The following is a 25,419-nucleotide window of genomic DNA, read 5'->3' as shown; positions in this document are numbered from 1 at the left end:
ATTTCCATGTTTATAGAGATGGCGGTGTAGGTATTTCCATATTTATAGAGATGGCGGTGTAGATATTTCCATGTTTATGGAGATGGCAGTGTAGATATTTCCATCCTTAAACAGATAGCCGGGTAGATATTTCCATGTTTACACAGATAACAGTGTACATATTTCCATGTTTATACAGATGGCGGTGCAGATATTTCCATGTTTATACAGATAGCGGTGTAGTTATTTCCATGTTTATACAGTTAGCGGTGTTGATATTTCCATGTTTATAGGGATAGCGGTGTAGATATTTCCATTTTCATAGTCATAGCGCTGTAGCTGTTTCCACGTTTATACAGATAGCGGTGTAGATATTTCTATGTTTATACATATAGCGGTGTAAATCTTTCCATGTTCACAGAAATGGCCGTGTAGGTATTTGCATGTTTAAAGAGATAGTGATGTAGATATTTCCATATTTATACAGATACCGGTGTAGAAATTTCCATGTTTATACAGATAGCGGTGTTGGTATTTCCATGCTTATACAGATAGCGGTGTAGATATTTCCATGTTTATACAGCTCGTGGTGTAGGTATTTCCATCTTTATACAGACGTCAGAGTAGATATTTCCATGTTTACACCGATAGTGGTGTAGATATTTCCATGTTTATACAGATAGCGGTGAAGATATTTCCACGTTTACATAGATTGCGGTGTATATATTTCCGTCTTTACACAGATAGCGGTGTAGATATTTCCATGTTTATACAGATAGCGGTGTAGGTATTTCCATGTTTATACAGATAGCGGTTTAGTTATTTCCATGTTTATTCAGAGAGCGGTGTTGATATTTCCATGTTTATAGGGATAGTGGTGTAGGTAACTCCATGTTTATTCCGATAGCGCTGCAGTTATTTCCATGTTTATACAGATTGCGGTGTAGATATTTCCATGTTTATACAGATGGCAGTGAAGATATTTCCATGTTTACAGATGGCGCTGTAGTTATTTCCATCTTCATACAGATGTCAGTGAACTTAATTCCATGTTTATACAGATGGCTGTGTAAATATTTACATGTTTATAGAGATGGCAGTGTAGGTATTTACATGTTTATAGAGATGATGGTGTAGATATTTCCATGTTTATAGAGATGGCAGTGTAGATATTTCTATGTTTGTACGGATGGCGGTGTAGATATTTCCATGTTTATACAGACAGTGGTGTAGATATTTCCATGTTCATACAGATAAGTGTGTAGATATTTCCATTTTTATAGAGTTTGTGGTGAAGATATTTCAATGTTTATACAGATGGTGTTGTAGATATTTCCATGTTTAAACAGATGGCGGTGTAGGTATTTCCATGTTTATAGAGATGGCGGTGTAGATATTTCCATGTTTATACAGATTGCGGTGTAGAGATTTCCATGATTACACCGATAGCGGTGTAGATATTTCAATGTTTATACAGATGGCGGTGTAGATATTTCCATATTTATATATATAGCGGTGTTGATATTTCCATGTTTATGGTGATAGAGGTGAAGATATTCTAATGTTTTTACAGATAGCAGTGTAGGTAATTCCATGTTTATACAGATAGCGATGTAGATATTTGCATGTTTATACAGGAGGCTTTGTAGATATTTCCATGTTTATACACATGGCGGTATATATATTTACAGGTTTATACAGATGGCAGTGTAGATACTTCCATATTTATAGAGATGGCGGTGTAGATATTTCCATGTTTACACAGATGGCGGTGTAGATATTTCCAAGTTTATACAGATAGTGATGTAGATATTTCCATGTTTATACAGATGATGGTGAAGATATTTGCATATTTATACAGATTGCAGTGTAGATATTTCCATGTTTATACAGATTGCGGTGTAGATATTTCCATGTTTTTACAGATGGCGCTGTAGTTATTTCCATCTTCATACGGATGGCGGTGAACTTAATTCCATGTTTATACCGATGGATGTGTAGATATTTCCATGTTTATACAGATGGCGATGTAGATATTTCCATGTTTATACAGATGGCGGTATAGATATTTCCATGTTTATAGAGATGGTGGTGTAGACATTTCCATGTTTATACAGGTAGCATTGTGGATAGTTCCATGTTTATACAGATAGCAGTGTAGTTATTTCCAAGTTTATACAGATAGCGGTGTTGATATTTCCAACTTCATAGGGATAGGGGTGTAGATTTTACCTTGTTTATTCAGATAGCAGTGTAGGTATTTCCATGTTTATACAGATAGGGGTGTAGATATTTGCATGTTTATACAGATGGTGGTGTAGATAATTCCATCTTTATACAGATGGCAGTGTAGATATTTCCATGTTTACAGATTGCGGTGTAGATATATCCATGTTTATACAGATGGCTCTGTATATATTTCCATGTTTATAGAAATGGCGGTGTAGATATTTCCATGTATATACAGATGGCGGTGTTGATATTTCGATATTTATAGAGATGGCGGTGTAGATATATCCATGTTTATGGAGATGGCAGTGTAGATATTTCTATGTTTATACAGATAGCGAAGTAGATATTTCCATGTTTACACAGATAGCCGTGTAGATATTTCCATGTTTATACAGTTGCCGGTGTAGATATTCCCATGTTTATACAGATAGCGGTGTAGTTATTTCTATGTTTATACAGATGACGGTGTAGATTTTTCCATTTTTATGGAGATTGCGGTGTAGATATTTCCATGATTATACAGACAGTGAAGTAGATATATCCATGTTTACACAGATGGCGCTGTAGATATTTCCATGTTTATGCAGATGGCGGTGTAGATATTTCCATGTTTATAGAGATGGCAGTGTAGATATTTCCATGTTTATACAGATAGCGGTGTAGATATTTGCATGTTTATTCAGGTAGCCTTGTTATTTCCATGTTTATACAGATAGCGGTGATGATATGTCCATGTTTATAGGGATAGCGGCGTAGATATTTGCATGTTTATACAGATAGCAGTGTAGCTATTTCCATGTTTACACAGATAGCGGTGTAGATACTTTGATGTTTATACACGTGGCTGTGTAGATATATCCATGTTTATACAGATGGCAGTGTAGTTATTTCCATGTTTATAGAGATGTTGTTGTAGAGATTTCCATGTTTATACAGATGGCGGTGTAAATATTTCCATGTTTATAGAGATAGCGGTGTTGATATTTCCATGTTTATACATATAACGGTGTAATTATTTCCATGTTTACACAGATAGCATTGTAGATGTTTCCATGTTTATTCAGGTAGCGGTGTAAATATTTCAAAGTTTATACAGAGAGCGGTGTAGTTATTTCCATGTTTATACAGATAGCGGTGTTGATATTTCCATGTTTATAGGGATAGTGGTGTAGGTAATTCCATGTTTATACAGAGAGGGGTGTTGTTATTTCCAGGTTTATACAGATAGCGGTGTACATATTTCCAAGTTTATACAGATGGCAGTGTAGAAATTTCCGTGTTTATAGCGATGGCGGTGTAGATATTTCCATGTATATAGACATGGCAGTGTAGATACTTCCATGTTTATACAGATGACGGTGTAGATATTTCCATGTTTATACAGATTGCGGTGTAGATATTTCCATGTTTATACAGTTGGCTGTGTAGATATTTCTATGTTTATAGAGATAGCTGTGCAGTTATTTCCATGTTTATACAGATAGCAGTGTAGATATTTGTATGTTTATACATATGGTGGTGTAGATAATTCCATCTTTATACAGATGGCAGTGTAGATATTTCCATGTTTATACAGATGGTGGTGTAGATATTTCCATGTTTACACAGATGGCTGTGTAGATATTTCCATCTTGATGGAAATTGTGGTTCAGTTATTTCCAGGTATATACAGATGGCGGTGTAGATATTTCCATGTTTATAGAGAACGATGAAGTTATTTCCATATTTATAGAGATGGCGTTGTAGATATTTCAATGTTTATGGAGATGGCAGTTTAGACATTTCTATGTTTATACAGATAGCAGGGTAGATATTAACATCTTTATGCAGATGGCGATGTAGATATTTCCATGTTTATACAGATGGCGGTGTAGATATATCCATGTTTATACAGATGGAGGTGTAGATATTTCCATGTTTTCACAGATATCGTTGTAGATATTTCCATGATTATACCGATATTGGTGTAAATATGTCCATGTTGATACAGATAGCGTTGTAGATATTTCCAGGTTCATACAGATAGCGGTGGAGATATTTCCATGTTTATGCAGATAGCGATGTAGATATTTCCAGGTTTATACAGATAGCGTTGTAGATATTTGCACGTTTATACAGATAGCGGTGTAGATATTTCCATGTCTATACAGATGGCGGTTTAGAAATTTCCATGTTTATGCAGATGGTGGTGTAGATATTTCCATGTTTACTCAGATGGCAGTTTAGATATTTCCATATTAATAGAATGGCTTTATAGATATTTCCATGTTTATAGAGATAGCGATGTAGATTATTCCATGTTTATAGAGATAGCTGTTTAGGTATTTCCATGTTTACAGAGACAGTGGTGTAGATATTTCCATGTTTATAGAGATAGCTGTGTAGGTATTTCCATGTTTATATGGATAGCGGTGATGATATTTCCATGTTCATAGTGATAGCGGTGTAGACATTTCCATGTTTGTACAGATAGCGGTGTAGGTATTTCCATGTTTACACAGATAGCGGTGTAGATATTTGCATGTTTTTAGAGATGGCAGTGTAGATATTTCCATTTTTATACAAATGGCATTGTAGATATTTCCATGTTTATACAGATGGTGGTGTAGTTATTTCCATGTTTATAGAGATGTTGTTGTAGAGATTTCCATATTTATACAGATTTGAGTGTAAATATTTCCATGTTTATAGAGATAGCGGTGTAGATATTTCCAAGATTATACAGATAGCGGTGTAGATATTTCCATGTTTACAGAGATAGCATTGTAGATGTTTCCATGTTTATACAGATAGCGGTGTAGATATTTGCATGTTTTTAGAGATGGCAGTGTAGATATTTCCATATTTATAGATATAGCTTTGTAGATATTTCCATGTTTTTACAAATGGCGGTGTAGATATTTCCATGTTTATAGAGATGGCGGTGTAGGTATTTCCACGTTTACACAGATAGACATGTAGATATTTCCATATTTGCACAGATTGCGGTGTACTTATTTCCATGTTTATAGAGATAGCAGTGTAGCTATTTCCATGTTTATACAGATAGCGGTGTAGATCCTTCAATGTTTATGCAAATAGCGTGGTTGGTATTTCCACGTTTATACAGATTGCAGTGTAGATATTTCCATGTTTATACAGCTCGCGGTGCAGTTATTTACATCTTTATACAGATGGCACAGTAGATATTTCCATGATGATACAGATGGCGTTGGAGATATTTCCATGTTTGTACAGATGGAGGTGTAGATATTTCCATGTTTATACAGATAGCGTTGTAGATATTTCCATGTTTATGCAGCTCGCGATGCAGATATTTCCATCTTTGCACAGATTGTGGTGTAGAAATTTCCATCTTTACACAGATAGCGGTGTCGATATTTCCATGTTTACACAGATAGCGGTGTAGATATTTCCATGTTTATACAGATATCGGTGAGCATATTTACCTGTTTACAGAGATAGCGGTGTAGAAATTTCCATGTTTTTAAAGATGGCGGTGTAGATATTTCCATTTGTATACAGATGGCAGTGTAGATATTTCCATGTTTATACAGATGGAAGTGTAGATATTTCCATGTTTATACAGATAGCATTGTGGATATTTCCATGTTTTTACTGATAGCGGTGAAGATATTTCCATGTTTATAGAGATTGCTGTGTAGATATTTCCATGTTGATACAGATGGTAGTGTACATATTTCCATGTTTATACAGATGGCGGTGAAGGTATTTCTATGTTTATACAGATGACTGTGTAGGTATTTCCATGTTTATACAGATGGCCGTGTAGATATTTCCATGTTTATGCAGATAGCAGTGTTGACATTTCCATGTTTATAGAGATATCGGTGCAGTTATTTCCATATTTTTACAGACATTGGTGTAGTTATTTCCATGTTTATACAGATAGCGGTGTAGATATTTCCATGTTTATACAGATAGCAGTGTAGATATTTCCTTGTTTACACTGATCGCGGTGTAGATATTTCCATGTTTTTACAGATAGCGGTGTAGATATTTCCAACTTTATACAGATAGCAGTGTAGATATTTCCATGTTTATATGGATCGCGGTGTAGATAATTCCATCTTTCCACAGATGGCACTGTAGATATTTCCATGTTTATACAGATGGCGGTGTAGATGTTTCCATGTTAATACAGATAGCCGTGTAGATATTTCCATGTTTATGCAGATGTCGGTGTAGATATTTCCATGTTTATACAGACCGTGGTGTAGATATTTCCATTTTTATACAGATAGCGGTGCAGATATTTCCATGTTTATACAGATAGCACTGTAGATATTTCCCTCTTTATACAGACAGCGGTGTAGATATTTCCATGTTTACACAGATAGATTTGTAGATATTTCCATGTTTATACCTATAGCGGTGTAGATATTTCCATGTTTATACACATAGCGGTTTAGATGTTTCCATGTTTATACAGACCGCAGTGTCGATATTTTCATGTTCACACAGATAGCGGTGTAGATATTTCCATTTTTATACAGATGGCTGTGTAGATATTTCCAAGTTTACACAGATACCGGTGGAGATATTTCTATGTTTATACACATAGCGGGGTTGGTATTTCCATGTTTTTACAGATACCTTTGTTGTTATTTCCATGTTTATGGAGATAGCGGTGTAGATATTTCCATGTTTATACAGATAGCGTTGTAGATATTTCCATGTTTATAGAGATATCGGTGTAGATATTTCCAAATTTATGCAGATAGCAGAGCAGGTATTTCCATGTTTATACAGATGGCGGTGTAGATATTTCCATGTTTATAGAGACAGCGATGTAGATATTTCCATGTTTATAGACATGGCGGTGTAGGTATTACCATGTTTATAGAGATAGCGGTGTAGATATTTCCATGTTTATAGAGATGGCTGTGTAGATATTTCCATATGTATACAGATGGCTTTGAAGATATTTCCATGTTTTTACAGATGACGGTGTAGACATTTCCATGCTTATAGAGATAGCGGTTTAGATATTTCCATGTTTATATAGATGGTGGTGTAGATGGTTCCTTGTTTATGTAGATGGCGGTGTAGATAACTCCATGTTTATAGAGATGGCAGTGTATATATTTCCACGTTTATAGAGACGGCGGTATAGATATTTCCAAGTTTATAGAGATAGCGGTGTAGGTATTTCCGTGTTTATAGAGATAGCGGTGTAGATATTTCCATGTTTACACTGAGAGCAGTGTAGCTATTTCGTTGTTTATACAGATAGCGGTGTTGGTATTTCCATGTTTATACATATAGCGGTGTAGATATTTCCATGTTTATACAGCTCGCGGTGTAGAAACTTACATCTTTATACAGATGGCAGTGTAGATATTTCCATGTTTATACAGATAGTGGTGTAGATATATCCATGTTAATGGAGATAGCGGTTTAGGTATTTCCATGTTTACAGAGATATCGGTGTTGATATTTCCATGTGTATACATATGGCAGTGTAGATTTTTCCATGTTTATACAGATGGTGGTGTAGATATTTCCACGTTCATACAGATGACTGTGTTGATATTTCCATGTTTTTACAGATGTCGGTGTAGATATTTCCAAGTTCATAGAGATAGCGGTGTTGATATCTCCATGTTTATACAGATACCAGTGTATATATTTTCATATATATAGAGATAGCGGTGCAGATATTTCCATGTTTATACAGGTAGAGGTGTAGATATTTCCATATTTATACAGATCGCGTTGAAGATATTTCCATGTTTATAATGATAGCAGTGTAAATATTTCCATGTTTATACAGATAGCGGTGGGGATATTTCCATTTTTATACAGATAGCAGTGGAGACATTTCCATGTTTATACAGATAGCGGTGGAGATATTTCCATGTTTATACAGATAGCGGTGCAGATATTTCCATGTTTATACAGATAGCGGTGATTTTTATACAGATAGCGGTGGAGATATTTCCATGTTTATACAGATAGCGTTGCAGATATTTCCATGTTTATACAGATAGCGGTGTAGATATTTCCATGTTTACACAGATAGGTGTGTAGATATTTCCATCTTTGCACAAATTGCGGTGTGGAAATTTCCATGTTTACACAGATAGTGGTGTAGATATTTCCATGTTTCCACAGATAGCTGTGTAGATATTTCCATGTTTACACAGATAGCGCTGTAGATATTTCCATGTTTAAACCTATAGCGGTGTAGTTAGTTCCATGTTTATAAACATAGCGGTGTAGATGTTTCCATGTTCATACAGATCGCAGTGTCGATATTTCCATTTTTACACAGATAGCGGTGTAGATATTTCCATTTTTTTACAGACGGCTGTGTAGATATTTCCATGTTTACACAGATAGCAGTGGAGATATTTCTATGTTTATACAGATCGCGGTGTTGGTATTTCCATGTTTATACAGATATCGGTGTTGTTATTTCCATGTTTATAGAGATATCGGTGTAAATATTTCTAAATTTATGCAGATAGCAGTGCAGGTATTTCCAGGTTTATACAGATGGTGGTGTTGATATTTCCATGTTTATAGAGATGGTGGTGAAGATCTTTCCATGTTTATGCAGATAGCAGTGTAGAAATATATATGTTTATAGAGATAGCGGTGTAGATAATTCCATGTTTATAGAAATGGCGGTGTAGGTATTTCCATGTTTATGGAGATAGTGGTGAAGATATTTCCATGTTTATAAAGATAGTAGTGTAGATATTTCCATGTTTATACAGAGAGCGGTGTTGTTATTACCATGTTTATACAGATAGCGATGTAAATATTTCCATGTTTATGCAGCTGGCGATGTAGATATTTCCATTTTTGCACAGATTATGGAGTAGGAATTTCCATCTTTACACAGACAGCGGTGTAGATATTTCCATGTTTACACAGACAGCGGTGTAGATATTTGCATGTTTATACAGATAGGGGTGAGGATATTTCCATGTTTATACAGATAGAGGTGGAGATATTTCCATGTCTATACAGATGACGGTGTAGGTATTTCCATGTTTATACAGATAGCATTGCAGATATTTCCATGTTTATACAGATCGCGGTGAAGATATTTCCATGTTTATACAGATAGCTTTGTCAGTATTTCCAGGTTTATAGAGATATCGGTGTAGGTATTTCCATGTTTTTACAGATGGCTGTGTAGGTATTTCCATGTGTATACGGATAGCACTGTAGATATTTCCACGTTTATATGGATCGCGGTGTAGATAATTCCATCTTTCCACAGATGGCACTGTAGATATTTCCATGTTTACAAATGGCGGTGTAGATATTTCCATGTTAATACAGATAGCTGTGTAGATATTTCCATGTTTATACAGATAGTGGTGTAGATATTTCCATGTTTATACAGATAACGGTGTAGATTTTTCCATGTTTATACAGATTGCGGTGTAGGTATTTCCTTGTTTATATAGATAGATGTGCAGATATTTCCATGTTTATGCTGATGGCATTGAAGATATTTCCATGTTTATACAGATGGAGATGTAGATATTTCCATGTTTATACAGATGACTGTGTAGAAATTTCCATGTTTTTACAGATGGCGGTGTAGGTATTTCCATGTTTTTACAGATAGCGGAGTGGCTATTTCTAAGTTTATACAGGTAGCGGTGTAGGTATTTCCATGTTTATACAGATAGCGGAGTGGCTATTTCTAAGTTTATACAGGTAGCGGTGTAGATATTTCCATGTTTATAGAGATGACTGCATAGATATTTCCATGTTTATACAGATGGCGGTGTAGATATTTCCATGTTTATAGACATATCCATGTAGATATTTCCATGTTTATACAGATAGCGGTGTAGACATTTGGATGTTAATAGAGATAGCGGTGTAGAAATTTCCATATTTACACAGATAGCGGTGTAGATATTTCCATGTTTATACAGATAACGGTGTAGATATTTGCATGTTTATACAGATAGCAGTGTAGGTATTTCCATGTTTACAGAGATAGCGGTGTAGATATTTCCATATTTGCACAGATCGCAGTGTAGATATTTCCATCTTTACAAAGATAGCGGTGTACATATTTCCATGTTTACACAGATAGCTGTGTAGATATTTTGATGTTTACACAGATAGTGTTGTAGATATTTCCATGTTTATACAGATAGCGGTGTAGATACTTCCATGTTTATAAAGATAGCGGTGTAGACATTTCAATGTTTATAGAGGTAGCGGTGGAGATATTTCCTTGTTTATACTGATAGCGATGTAGATATTTCCATGTTTATACAGATAGCGGTGTAGACATTTCGATGTTTATACAGATAACGGTGTAGATATTTCCATGTTTATACAGATAGCGGTGTAGATATTTCCATGTTTATACAGATAGCGGTGGAGATATTTCCGTGTTTGTACAGATAGCGGTGGAGATATTTCCATCTTTATGCAGATGGTGGTGTAGATATTTCCAAATTTATACAGATAGCGGTGTAGATATTCCATGTTTATACAGATAGCAGTGTGGACAATTCCATGTATATAGAGAGATCGGTGCAGATATTTCCATATTTACACAGATTGCGGTGTAGATATTCCCATATTTATACAGATAGCAGTGTAGTTATATACTTGTTTATACAGATTGCTGTGTAGGTATTTCCAGGTTTATAGAGATAACGGTGAATATATTTCCATGTTTATACAGATAAAGGTGTAGATATTTCCTTGTGTATACAGATGGCAGTGTAGATATTTCCATGATTATAGAGATGGAGGTGTAGACATTCCCATGTTTATAGAGATGACTGTGTAGATATTTCCATGTTTATACAGATATCGGTGTAGATATTTCCATGTTTATAAAGATAGTTGTGTAGATATCTCCATGGTTATACAGATAGCAGTGTAGATATTTCCATGTTTTTACTGATGGCGGTGTAGATATTTCCATGTTTATACAGATAGCGGTGTAGACATTTCCAAGTTTATATAGATATCGGTGAAGATATTTCGATGTTTATATAGATAGCCATGAAGATATTTCCATGTTTATAGAGATAGTGGTGTACACATTTCCATGTTCATAGAGATAGCAGTGTAGATATTTCCATATTTATACAGATAACTGTGTTGGTATTTCCATGTTTATACAGATAGCACTGTATTGCGGTGTAGATATTTCCACGTTTACAGAAACCGGTGTAGTTATTTCCATGTTTCTACAGATATCGGTGTAGATATTTCCACGTTTTTACAGATGGCGGTGTAGGTATTTAAATGTTTATAGGGATATAGGTGTAGATATTTCCATGTTCATACAGATGGCAGTGCAGATATTTCCAAGTTTATACAGAGGGCATTGTAGTTATTTCCATGTTTATACAGATGGAAGTGTAGATATTTCCATGTTTCTACAGATGACTTTATAGAAATTTCCAGGTTTTTACAGATGGTGGTGTAGATATTTCATGTTTATACAGATAACGTTGTGGCTATTTCCATGTTTATACAGATAGCAGTCTAGATATTTCCATGTTTATAGAGACGGCTGTGTAGGTATTTCTCTGTTTATAGAGATAGCAGTGTAGATATTTCCTTGTTTATAGAGATGGCGGTGTATGTATTTCCATGTTTATAGAGATAGTGGTGTAGATATTTCAATGTTTATACAGATAGCGGAGTAGATATTTCCATGTTTATTCAGATAGTGGTGTTGGTATTTCCATGTTTATACATATAGTGGTGTAGATATTTCCATGTTGATACAGCTCGCGCTGTAGATATTTCCAACTTTATACAGATGGCGGTGAAGATATTTCCATGTATATACAGATAGCAGTGTAGATATTTCCTTGTTTACACCGATGACGGTGTAGATATTTCCATGTTTATACAGAAAGCGGTGTAGATATTTCCATGTTTATAGAGATGGCGGTGAAGTTATTTCCATGTTTATAGTGATAGTGGTGTAGATATTACCATGCTTATGCAGATAGCGGTGCAGGTATTTCCATGTTTATTCAGATAGCGGTGTTGGTATTTCCATGTTTATACAGATAGCGGTGTAGATACTTCCATCTTTATACAGCTCGCGATGTAGATATTTCCATCTTTATACAGATGGCTGTGAAGATATTTGTATGTTTATACAGACAGAGGTGTAGATATTTCCATATTTATACAGATAGCGGTGGAGATATTTCTATGTTTATACAGATGGCTGTGTAGATATTTCCATGTTTATACAGATTGCGGTGTAGGTATTTCCCTATTTATACAGATGGCGGTGTAGATATTTCCATGTTTATACTGATGGTGGTGTACATATTTCCATGTTTATACAGATGGTGGAGTAGATATGTCCATGTTTACAGAGATGGCGGTGTAGATATTTCTATGTTTATAGATATAGCGGTGTAGATATTTCCAAGTTTATAGAGATAGCGGTGTAGATATTTCCATATTTATACAGATAGCGGTGTAGATATTTCCATGTTTATACAGATAGCGGTGGAGATATTTCCATTTTTATACAGATAGCGATGTAGATATTTCCATGTTTATACAGATAGCGCCGTAGATATTTCCATGTGTATACACATGGCAGTGTAGATATTTCCACGTTCACAGAGATGGTGGTGTGGATATTTCCATGCTTATACAGATGACTGTGTAGTTATTTCCATGTTTATACAGATGGCTGTGTAGATATTTCCATGTTTATACAGATAGTGTTGTAGCTATTTCCAACTTCCTAGAGATAGCGGTGTAGATATATCCATATTTATACAGATAGCTGTGTAGATATTTCCATGTTTATACAGACGGCGGTGTAGATATTTCCATGTTTATAGACATGGTGGTGTTGATATTTCCATGTTTATGCACATAGTGGTGTAGATATTTCCATGTTTACAGAGATAGCGGTGTAGATATTTCCATCTTTGCACAGATTGCGGTGTAGATATTTCCATCTTTACACAGATAGCGGTGTAGGTATTTCCAACTTTACACAGATAACTCCGTAGATATTTCCATGTTTACACAGATAGCGTTGTAGATATTTCCATGTTTATAGAGATAGCGGTTTAGATATTTCCATGTATCTACAGATAGCGTTGTAGACATTTCCATGTTTACTGGGATAGTGGTGTACATATTTCCATGTTTATACAGATAGCGGTGTAGATATTTCCATGTTTATACAGATAGCGGTGCAGATATTTCCTTGTTTATACAGATAGTGGTGTAGATATTTCCCTGTTTATACAGATCTTGGTGTAGATATTTCCATGTTTATACAGATAGCTGAGTAGATATTTCCATGTTTACAAAGGTAGCGGTGTAGAAATTTCCATGTTTATACAGATCCCGTTGTAGTTATTTCCTTCTTTCTACAGATGGCGGTGTAGATATATCCATGTTTACACAGATGGCGTTGTAGATATTTCCATGTTTTTGCAGATGGCAGTGTAGATATTTCCATGTTTATGGAGATGGCAGTGTAGATATCTCTGTGTTTATAGAGATATCATTGTAGATATTTCCATGTTTACACAGATAGCTGAGTAGATATTTCCTTGTTTATACAGATAGCGCTGTAGATATTTTCATGTTTATAGAGATAGCGTTGTAGATATTTCCATGTTTATACAGATGGCAGTGGAGATATTTCCATGTGTATACAGATGGCAGTGGAGATATTTCCATGTTTATAGAGATGGTGGTGTAGATACATCCATGTTTATACAGATGACTGTGTAGATATTGGCATGTTTATACAGATGGCAGTGTAGGTATTTCCATCTTTGCAGAGATTGTGGTGTAGATATTTAAATGTTTACACAGACAGCAGTGTAGATATTTCCATGTTTACACAGATAGCGCTGTATATATTTGCATATTGATACAGATAGCAGTGTAGTTATTTGCATGTTTATACAGATAGCGATGTAGGTGTTTCCATGTTTATACACATAGCGGTGGAGATATTTCCATGTTTATACAGATAACGATGGAGATATTTCCATGTTTATACAGATTGAGGTGTAGATATTTCCAAGTTTATACAGATAGCGGTATAGATATTTAAATGTTTTCACAGATAGCGGTGTAGTTATTTCCATGTTTATACAAATGGCGATGTATGTATTTCCACGTTTGTAGAGATAGCGTTGTAGATATTTCCATGTTCCTACAGATGGCGTTGTAGATATTTCCATGTTTACACAGATAGCGGTGTAGATATTTCCATGTTTATTGGGATAGCAGTGCAGTTATTTCCTTCTTTATACAGATAGCGGTGGAGATATTTCCATGTTTATACAGATAGCGATGTAGATATTTGCATGTTTATACAGATAGCAGTGTAGATATTTCCATGTTTATACAGATGGTGGTGTAGATATTTCCAAGTTTATACAGATAGCGGTGTAGATATTTCCATGTTTATACAGATAGCGGTGTAGATATTTCCATGTTTATACAGATAACGGTGTAGGTATTTCCATGTTTATAGAGAAAGCGGTGTAGATATTTCCATGTTTATACAGATGGCAGTGAAGACATTTCCATGTGTATACAGATGGCAGTGTAGATATTTCCATGTTTATACAGATGGAGGTGTAGATATTTCCATGTTTATACAGGTAGCGGTGTGGTTATTTCCATGTTTTCACAGATCGCGGTGTAGATATTTCCATGTTTATGCAGATAGCGGTGTGTCTATTTCCATGTTTATACAGATAGCGGTGTAGATATTTCCATGATTATAGAGATGTGTGTGTAGATATTTCCATGTTTATACGGATGGCAGGGTAGTTATTTCCATGTTTATAGAGATAGTGGTGTAGATATTTCCATGTTCATACAGAAGACTGTGTACGTATTTCCATGATTATACAGATGGCGGTGAAGATATTTCCATGTTCATAGAGATATCCATGTAGATATTTCCATGTTTATACAGACAGCGGTGTAGACATTTCAATGTTTATAGAGATAGAGGTGTAGATATTTCCATATTTATAGAGACAGCGGTGTAGATATTTCCATGTTTATACAGATAGCAGTGTACATATTTCAATGTTTATACAGATCGTGGTGTAGATATTTCCATGTTTATACAGATAGCGGTGTATATATTTCCATGTTTATACAGATAGTGGTGTAGGTATTTCCGTGTTTAGAGAGATAGCGTTGTAGATATTTCCATATTTGCGCAGATTGCGGTGTAGATATTTCCATGTCTACACAGAGAGTTGTGTATATATTTCCATGTTTACACAGATAGCTGTGTAGATATTTCCATGTATACACAAATAGTGTTGTAGATACTTCCGTGTTTATACAGATAGCGGTGTACATATTTCCATGTTTATACAGATGGTGGTGTAGATATTTCCAAATTTATAGAGATAGCGGTGTAGATATTTCCATGTTTATACAGATAGCGGTGTAGATATTTCCATGTTTATACAGATAGCGGTGTAGGTATTTCCCTGTTTATAGAGAAAGCGGTGTAGATATTTCCATGTTTATACAGATGACAGTGTAGATATTTCCATGTTTTCACAGATGGCGGTGTAGATACTTCCATGTTTATACAGATAGCGGTGTGGCTATTTCCATGTTTATACAGATAGTGGTGTAGATATTTCCATGACTGTAGAGATGTCTCTGTAGATATTTCCATGTTAATAAGGATGGCAATGTAGATATTTCCATGCTTATAGAGATAGTGTTGTAGATATTTCCATGTTTGTACTGATGACTGTGTAGGTATTTCCAGGTTTATACAGATGGCGGTGCAGATATTTCCATGTTTTAGAGATAGCCGTGTAGATATTTCCATGTTTATACAGATAGCGGTGTAGACATTTCCATGTTTATAGAGATAGCGGTGTAGATAATTCCATATTAATTCAGATAGCGGTGTAGATATTTCCATGTTTATACAGATAGCGGTGTAGTCATTTCCATGTTTACAGAGATAGCGGTGTAGATATTTCCATATTTGCACAGAATGCGGTGTAGATATTTCCATCTTTACAAGGATACTGGTGTACATATTTCCATGTTTACACAGATAGCTGTGTAGATATTTTCATGTTTACTCAGATAATGTTGTAGATATTTCCATGTCTCTACAGATAGCGGTGTAGATATTTCCATGTTTATAAAGATAGCAGTGTAGATAATCCCATGTTTATTGAGATAGCGGTGGAGATATTTCCATGTTTATACAGATAGCGATGTAGATATACCTATGTTAATACAGATAGTGGTGTAGATATTTCCAGGTTTATACAGACAGCGGTGTAGATATTTCCATGTTTATATAGATATCGGTGTAGATATTTCCATGTTTATACGGATAGCGGTGTAGATATTTCCATGTTTATACAGATTGTGGTGTAGTTATTTCCATGTTTATACAGATTCCGGTGTAGGTATTCCCATGTTTACAGAGATAGCGGTGTAGATATTTCCAGGTTTATTCAGATGGAGGTGTAGATATTTCCATGTTTATAGAGATGACAGTGTAGTTATTTCCATGTTTTTACAGATGGTGTTGTAGATATTTCCATGTTTATAGAGATAGAGGTGTGGCTATTTCCATGTTTATACAGATAGCAGTGTCGATATTTCCATGTTTATAGAGATGGCTGTGTAGATATTTCCATGTTTATACAGGTATGGTGTAGATATTTCCATGTTTATACAGATGACTATGTAGGTATTTCCATGTTTATACAGATGGCGGTGTAGATATTTCCATGTTCATAGAGATAGCCAAGTAGATATTTCCATGTTTATACAGATAGTGGTGTAGACCTTTCAATGTTTATAGAGATAGCGGTGTAGATATTTCCATATTTATACAGATAGCAGTGTAGTTATTTCCATTTTTATTCAGATAGCAGTGTACATATTTCCATGTTTATACAGATAGCGGTGTAGATATTTCCATGTTTATACAGATAGCGTTGTGGCTGTTTCCATGTTTATGCAGATAGCGATGTAGATATTTCCATATTTATAGAGATGGCTATGTAGATATTTCCATGTTTATACAGATGGCAGTGTTGATATTTCCATATTTATACAGATAGCGGTGCAGATATTTCCATGTTTATACAGATGAATGTGTAGGTATTTCCATGTTTATACAGATGGCAGTGTAGATATTTCCATGTTTATAAAGATAGCGGTGTAGATATTTCCATGTTTATAGAGATAGCGGTGGAGATATTTCCATGTTTATACAGATAGCGATGTAGATATTTGCATGTTTATACAGACAGCAGTGTAGATATTTCCATGTTTATACAGATGGTGGTGTAGATATTTCTAAGTTTATACAGATAGAGGTGTAGATATTTCCATGTTTATACAGATAGGGGTGTAGATATTTCCATGTTTATACAGATAGCGGTGTAGGTATTTCCATGTTTAAAGAGAAAGCGGTGTAGATATTTCCATGTTTATACAGATGGCAGTGAAGACATTTCCATGTGTATACAGATGGCGGTGTAGAAATTTCCATGTTTATACAGATGGAGGTGTAGATATTTCCATGTTAATACAGATGACAGTGTACATATTTCCATGTTTATAGAGATGATGGTGCAAATATTTCCATGTTTATAGACATAGCGGTGTAGATATTTCCATGACTATAGAGAAGGCGGTGAAGATATTTCCATGTTTATACAGATAGCGGTGTAGATATTTCCATGTTTATACAGATGGCGGTGTAGATAATTCCGTGTTTTACAGATGGCAGTGTAGATATTTCCATGTTTATACAGATAGCGGTGCAGATATTTCCATGTTTATACAGATAGCGGTGTAGATATTTCAATGATTGCAGAGATGGCGGTGTAGATATTTCCATGTTTATAGACGGAGTGTTGCAGTTATTTCCATGTTTATAGAGAAGGCGGTGTAGATATTTCCATGTTTATAGATGTAGCGGTGTAGATCTTTCCATGTTTATTGAGATAGCGGTGTAGATATTTCCTTGTTTATACAGATTGCGGTGTAGATATTTCCATGTTTATACAGATAGCGGTGTAGATATTTCCATCTTTAGAGAGGGTGCTGTGTAGATATTTCCATGTTTATAGAGATAGAGGTGTGGCTATTTCCATGTTTATACAGATAACAGTGTAGATATTTCCATGTTTATAGAGATGGCTGTGTAGATATTTCCATGTTTATACAGGTATGGTGTAGATATTTCCATGTATATACAGATGACTGTGTAGGTATTTCCATGTTTATACAGATGGCGGTGTAGATATTTCCATGTTCATAGAGATAGCCATGTAGATATTTCCATGTTTACACATATAGCAGTGTAGACATTTCAGTGTTTATAGAGATAGTGGTATAGATATTTCCATGTTGATACAGATGCAGGTGTAGATATTTCCATTTTTATACAGATGTCTGTGTAGGTATTTCCATGTTTTTGCAGATCGCAGTGTAGATATTTCCATGTTTATAGAGATAGCGGTGTTGCTATTTCCATGTCTATACAGATTGCAGTGTAGATATTTCCATGATTATAGAGATGGCTCTGTAGATATTTCCAAATTTATACAGATGGCAGTTTAGATATTTCCATGTTTATACAGATGGCAGTGTAGATATTTCCATGTTTATAAAGATAGCGGTGTAGATATTTCCATGATTATAGAAATGTCTCTGTTGATATTTCCATGTTTATACGGATGGCAGTGTAGCTATTTCCATGTTTTTGTTGATGGCGGTGTAGATATTTCCATGTTTATAGAGATGGCGGTGTAGATATTTCTAAGTATATAGAGATATCAGTGTAGTTATTTCCATGTTTATAGAGATGGGGGTGTAAGTATTTCCATGTTTATAGAGATAGCGCTGTAGATATTTCCATGTTTATGTAGATAGCGGTGTAGATATTTCCATGTTTATACAGACAGCGTTGTTGGTATTTCCATGTTTATACAGATATCGGTTTAGATATTTCCATGTTTATACAGTTCGCGGTGTAGGTATTTCCATCTTTAAACAGATGACAATGTAGATATTTCCGTGTTTATACAGATAGCGGTGTAGATATTTCCATGTTTATACAGATGGCGTTGTAGATAGTTCCACGTTTAAGGAGATGGCGTTGTAGATATTTTCACGTTTATAGAGATAGCGGTGTAGATATGTCCATGTTTATAGAGATGGTGGTGTAGATATTTCCAAGTTTATACAGATGACTGTGTAGATATTTGCATGTTTATACAGATGTCGGTGTATATATATCCATGTTTATACAGATAGCGGTGGAGATAATTCCATGTTCATACAGATAGCGGTGTAGATATTTCCATGTTTATAGAGATAGCGGTGGAGTTATTTTCGTGTTTATACAGATAGCAGTGTAGATATTTCCATGTTTATACAGATAGTGGTGGAGATATTTCCATGTTTATGCAGATAGCGGGGTAGATATTTCCAAGTTTATGCAGATAGCGGTGTAGATATTTCCATGTTTATGGAGATAGCGGTGTAGGTATTTCCATGTTTATAGAGATAGCGGTGTAGATATTTCCATTTTTATACAGATAGCGGTGTATATATTTCCATCTTTATACAGCTCGCGGTGTAGTTATTTACATGTTCATACAAATGGCACTGGGGATATTTCCATGTTTATACAGATGGCGGTGTAGGTAGTTCCATGTTTATGGAGACGGCAGAGTAGTTACTATCAAGTTTATAGAAATGGCGGTGTAGATATTTCCATGTTTATACAGATGGCAGTGTAGATATTTCCATGCTTATACAGATGGCGGTGTAGATAGTTCCATGTTTATGGAGATGGCAGTGTAGATATTTTCAGGTTTATAGAGAAGGCCGTGTAGGTATTTCCAGGTTTATAGAGATAGCGGTGTAGATATGTCCATGTTTATACAGATAGCGGTGTAGGTATTCCCATGTTTATAGAGAAAGTGGTGTAGATATTTCCATGTTTATACACATGGCTGTGTCGGGATTTCCATGTGTATACAGATGTCAGCGTGGATATTTCCATGTTTATACAGATGGTGGTGTAGATGTTTTTCATGTTTATACAGATGACTGTGTAGATATTTCCATGTTTTTACAGATGGTGTTGTAGATATATCCATGATTGTAGAGATAGTCGTTTAGATATTTCCATGTTTATGCAGATGGCTGTGTAGATATTTCCATGTATATAGAGATAGCGGTGTACATATTTCCATGTTTATACAGATGGCGGTGTAGAACTTTCCATGTTTATACAGATAGCAGTGTAGATATTTCCAGGTTTATACAGATGGAGGTGTAGATATTTCCATATTTATACAGATAGTAGAGTAGATCTTTCCATGTTTACACAGATCGTGGTGTAGATATTAGCTTGTTTATAGAAATAGCGGTGTAGATATTTCCATGTTTATATAGATGGCGGTGTAGATATTTTCATGTTTATACATATGGCGGTGTAGATATTTTCATGTTTATACAGATGTCGGTGTAGACATTTCCATGTTTATACAGATGGCGGTGTAGATATTTCCATGTTTATACAGATGGCGTAGTAGATAATTCCATGTTTATGCAGATGGCGGTGTAGATATATCAAAGTTTGCACAGATAGCGGTGTAGATATTTCCATGTTTACAAAGATATCGGTGTAGATATTTCCATGGTTATATAGATGGCTGTGTAGATAATTCCATATTTACAAAGATGGCGGTGTAGATATTTCAATCTTTACACTGATAGCAGTGTAGATATTTCCATCTTTACACAGACAGCGATGTATATATTTCCATGTTTAAACAGATAGCGGCAGAGATATTTCCATGTGTATACAGATAGCGGTGTTGGTATTTCCATGTTAATAAAGATAGCGGTGTACGTATTTCCATGTTTATAAAGCTCGCCATGTAGATATTTCCATTTTTATACAGACGGTGGTGTAGATATTTCCTCGTTTATAAAGATGGCGGTGTACATATTTCCATGTTTACAGAGATGGCGGTGCAGATAGTTCTATGTTTATGGAGATGGCAGTGTAGATATTTCCATGTTCATAGAGATAGCGGTGTAGATATATCCATGTTTATAGAGATAGTGGTGTAGGTATTTCCATGTTTATAGAGATAGCAGTGTAGATACTTCCATGTTTGTACACATGGCTGTGTAGATATTTCCATGTGTATACAGAATGCATTGTAGATATTTCCATGTTTATACAGATGGTGGTGTAGATATTTCCATGTTCCTACAGATGAATGTGTAGATATTTCCATGTTTATACAGATGACATTGTAGATATTCCCATTTTTATACAGATGGCGGTGTAGATATTTCCATGTTTATACAGATGGCGGTGTAGATATTTCCATGTTTATACAGATGGCGGGGTGGATATTTCCATGTTCATGGTGATTGCGGTGTAGATATTTTCATCTTTATACAGATGGCGGTGTAGATATTTTCATGTTTATAGAGATGGCGGTGTAGTTATATCCATGTTTATAGAGATGGCGGTGTAGATATTTCCATCTTTTTAGAGATAGTGGTGTGGCTATTTCCATGTTTATACAGATAGCGGTGTAGATATTTCCATGTTTATGCAGATAGCGGTGTAGATATTTCCATGGTGATACAGATGGCGTTTTTGATATTTCCATGTTTATACAGATGGCAGTGTAGATATTTCCATGTTTATGCTGATGGCGGTGTATATATTTCCATATTTTTAGAGATGGCGGCATAGATATTTCCATGTTTATAGAGATAGTAGTGAAGATATTTCCATGTTTATAGAGATAGCGGTGTAGATGTTTCCATGTTTATACAGATAGCGGTGAAGGTATTTCCATGTTTATGTATATAGCTGTGTAGCTATTTCCATATTTATACAGATAGCAGTGTAGATATTTCCATGTTTATACAGATAGCGGTATAGATATTTCCATGTTTATACACATAGCGGTGTAGATATTTCCATGTTTATACAGATAGCGTTGTAGATATTTCCATATTCATACAGATAGTAGTGTAGATATTTCCATGTTAATACAGATCGCGGTGTAGAGAATTCCATCTATTTACTGATGTCAGTGTAGTTATATCCATGTTTATACAGATGGCAGTGGGGATATTTCCATGTTTATACAGATAGCGGTGTAGATACTTCCATGTTTGTAAAGATGGCGGTGTAGATATTTCCTTGTTTATACAGATGGCGGTGTAGATAGTTCCATGTTTATGGAGATGGCGGTGTAGATATTTTCATGTTTATAGAGTTGGCGGTGTACATGTTTCCATGTTTAAAGAGATAGCGGTGTAGATATTTCCATGTTTATACATATAACGGTGTAGGTATTTCCATGTTTACAGAGATAGTGGTGTAGACATTTCCATGTTTATACAGACGGCTGTGTAGATATTTCCATGTGTATACAGATGGCAGTGTAGATATTTCCATTTTTATACAGATGGTGGTATAGATATTTTTCACGTTCATACAGACGACTGTGTAGATATTTCCATTTTTCTACAGATGGCGGTGTAGATATAACCATGTTTGCACAGATAGCGGAGCAGATATTTCCATGATTACACAGATAGCGGTTTAGATATTTCCATGTTTATATAGATGGCGATGTAGATATTTCCATGTTCACACAGATAGCGCTGTAGTTATTTCCATCTTTACACAGATAGCAGTGTAGATATTTCCATGTTTACACAGATAGCATTGTTGATATTTCCATGTTTATACAGATATCCGTGTTGATATTGCCATGTTTATACAGCTCACCATGTAGATATTTCCATTTTTATGCAGATGGTGGTGTAGATATTTCCACGTTTATACAGATGGCGGTGTACATATTTCCAGGTTTATACAGATGGTGGTGTAGATATTTCGATGTTTATGGAGTTAGCAGTGAAGATATTTCCATGTTTATAGAGATAGCGGTGTAGGTATTTCCATGTTTATAGAGATTGCGGTGTAGGTATTTCCAGCTTTAAAGAGATGGCGGTGTAGATATTTCCATGTTTGTACACATGTCTGTGTAGATATTTCCATGTTTATACAAATGGTGGTGTAGATATTTCCATGTTTCTAGAGATGACTGTGTAGATATTTCCATGTTTTTCCAGATGGCGTTGTAGATATTTCCATTTTTTTACAGATGGCGGTGTAGATATTTCCATGTTTATAGAGATGGTGGTGTAGATATATACATGTTTGCAGAGATAGCGGTGTAGATATTTCCATGTTTATAGAGATAACGGTGTAATTATTTCCATGTTTATACAGATTGCGGTGTAGATATTTCCATGATTACACAGATAGCGGTGTAGATATTTCCATGTTTATACAGATCGTGCTGTAGATATTTCCATGTTTATACAGATAGCGGTGTAGATATTTCCAAGTTGATACAGATGGCGGTGTTGATATTTCCATCTATATACAGCTCACGGTGTAGGTATTTACATCTTTATACAGATGGCAGTGTAGTTATTTCCATGTTTATTCAGATGGTGGTGTACCTATTTCCATGTTTATACAGATGACTTTGTAGATATTTCCATGTTTTTACAGATGACGGTGTAGACATTTCCATGTTTATATAGACAGCGCTGTAGATATTTCCATGTTTACACAGATAGTGGTGTATATATTTCCATCTTTACACTGATAGCATTGTAGATATTTCCATGTTTACACAGATGGCCGTGTAGATATTTCCATGTTTACACAGATATCTGTGTAGATATTTCCATGTTTACACAGATAGCGTTGTAGACATTTCCATGTTTATACAGATGACTGTGTAGATATTTCCATGTTTTTACAGATGGTGGTGTAGATATTTCCATGTTTATACAAATAGCGCTGTAGATATTTCCATGTTTATACAGATAGCGGTGTAGATATTTCCATGTTTATAGAGGTAGCAGTGTAGATATTTCCATGTTTATACTGACGGCTGTGTAGATATTTCCATGTGTATACAAATGTCAGTGTAGATATTTCCATGTTTATACAGATGGTGGTGTAGATATTTTTCATGTGTATACAGATGACTGTGCAGATATTTCCATGTTTTTAGATGGTTTTGTAGATATTTCCATGTTTATAGAGTTAGTGGTGTAGATATTTCCATGTTTATGCAGATGGTGGTGTAGATATTTCCATGTTTATAGAGATAGCAGTGTAGATATTTCCATGTTTATACAAATGACGGTGTAGATATTTCCATGTTTATACAGATAGCGGTGTAGTTACTTCCATGTTTATACAGATGTCGGTGTAGATATTTCCATGTTTATACAGATCGTTGTGTAGATATTTCCTTGTTTATAGAGATAGCGGTGTAGATATTTCCATGATTATACAGATGGCGGTGTAGATATTTCCATGTTTATACAGATGGCGGTGTTGATACATCCATGTTTATGCAGATGGTGGTGTTGATATTTCCTTGTTTATACAGATAGCGGTGTAGATATTTCCATGTTTATACAGATGGTGGTATAGATATTTCCCAGTTTATACAGATGGCGGTGAAGATATTTTCATGTTCATAGAGATGGCGGTGTAGATAATTCCATGTTTATACAGATGGCAGTGTAGATATATCCATATTTGAACAGATAGCGGTGTAGATATTTCCCTGTTTACACAGATTGTGGTGTAGATATTTCCATGTTTATATAGATGGCGGTGTAGATATTTCCACGTTTCCACAGATAGCGGTGTAGATATTTCCATCTTTACACTGATAGCGGTGTAGATATTTCCATCTTTACACAGATAGCGGTGTAGATATTTCCATGTTTACACAGACAGCGTTGTAAATATTTCCATGTTCATACAGATAGCGGTGGAGGTATATCCATGTTTATACAGATAGCGGTTTAGATATTTCCATGTTGATACAGATAGCGGTGTAGCTATTTCCAAGTTTATAGAGATAGTGGTGTAGATATTTCCATGTTTATACAGATGGCTGTGTAGATATTCCCATGTGTATGCAGATGGCAGTGTAGATATTTCCATGTTTATACAGATGGAGGTGTAGGTATTTAAATGTCTATGGAGATAGTGGTGTAGATATTTCCATGTTGATACAGTTAGCGGTGTAGGTATTTCCATGTTTATAGAGATAGTGGTGTAGA

This window comes from Pan paniscus, chromosome 5 (assembly GCF_029289425.2).
Source record: "Pan paniscus chromosome 5, NHGRI_mPanPan1-v2.0_pri, whole genome shotgun sequence".
NCBI lineage: Eukaryota > Metazoa > Chordata > Mammalia > Primates > Hominidae > Pan > Pan paniscus.
This window is presented reverse-complemented; position numbering follows the sequence as displayed.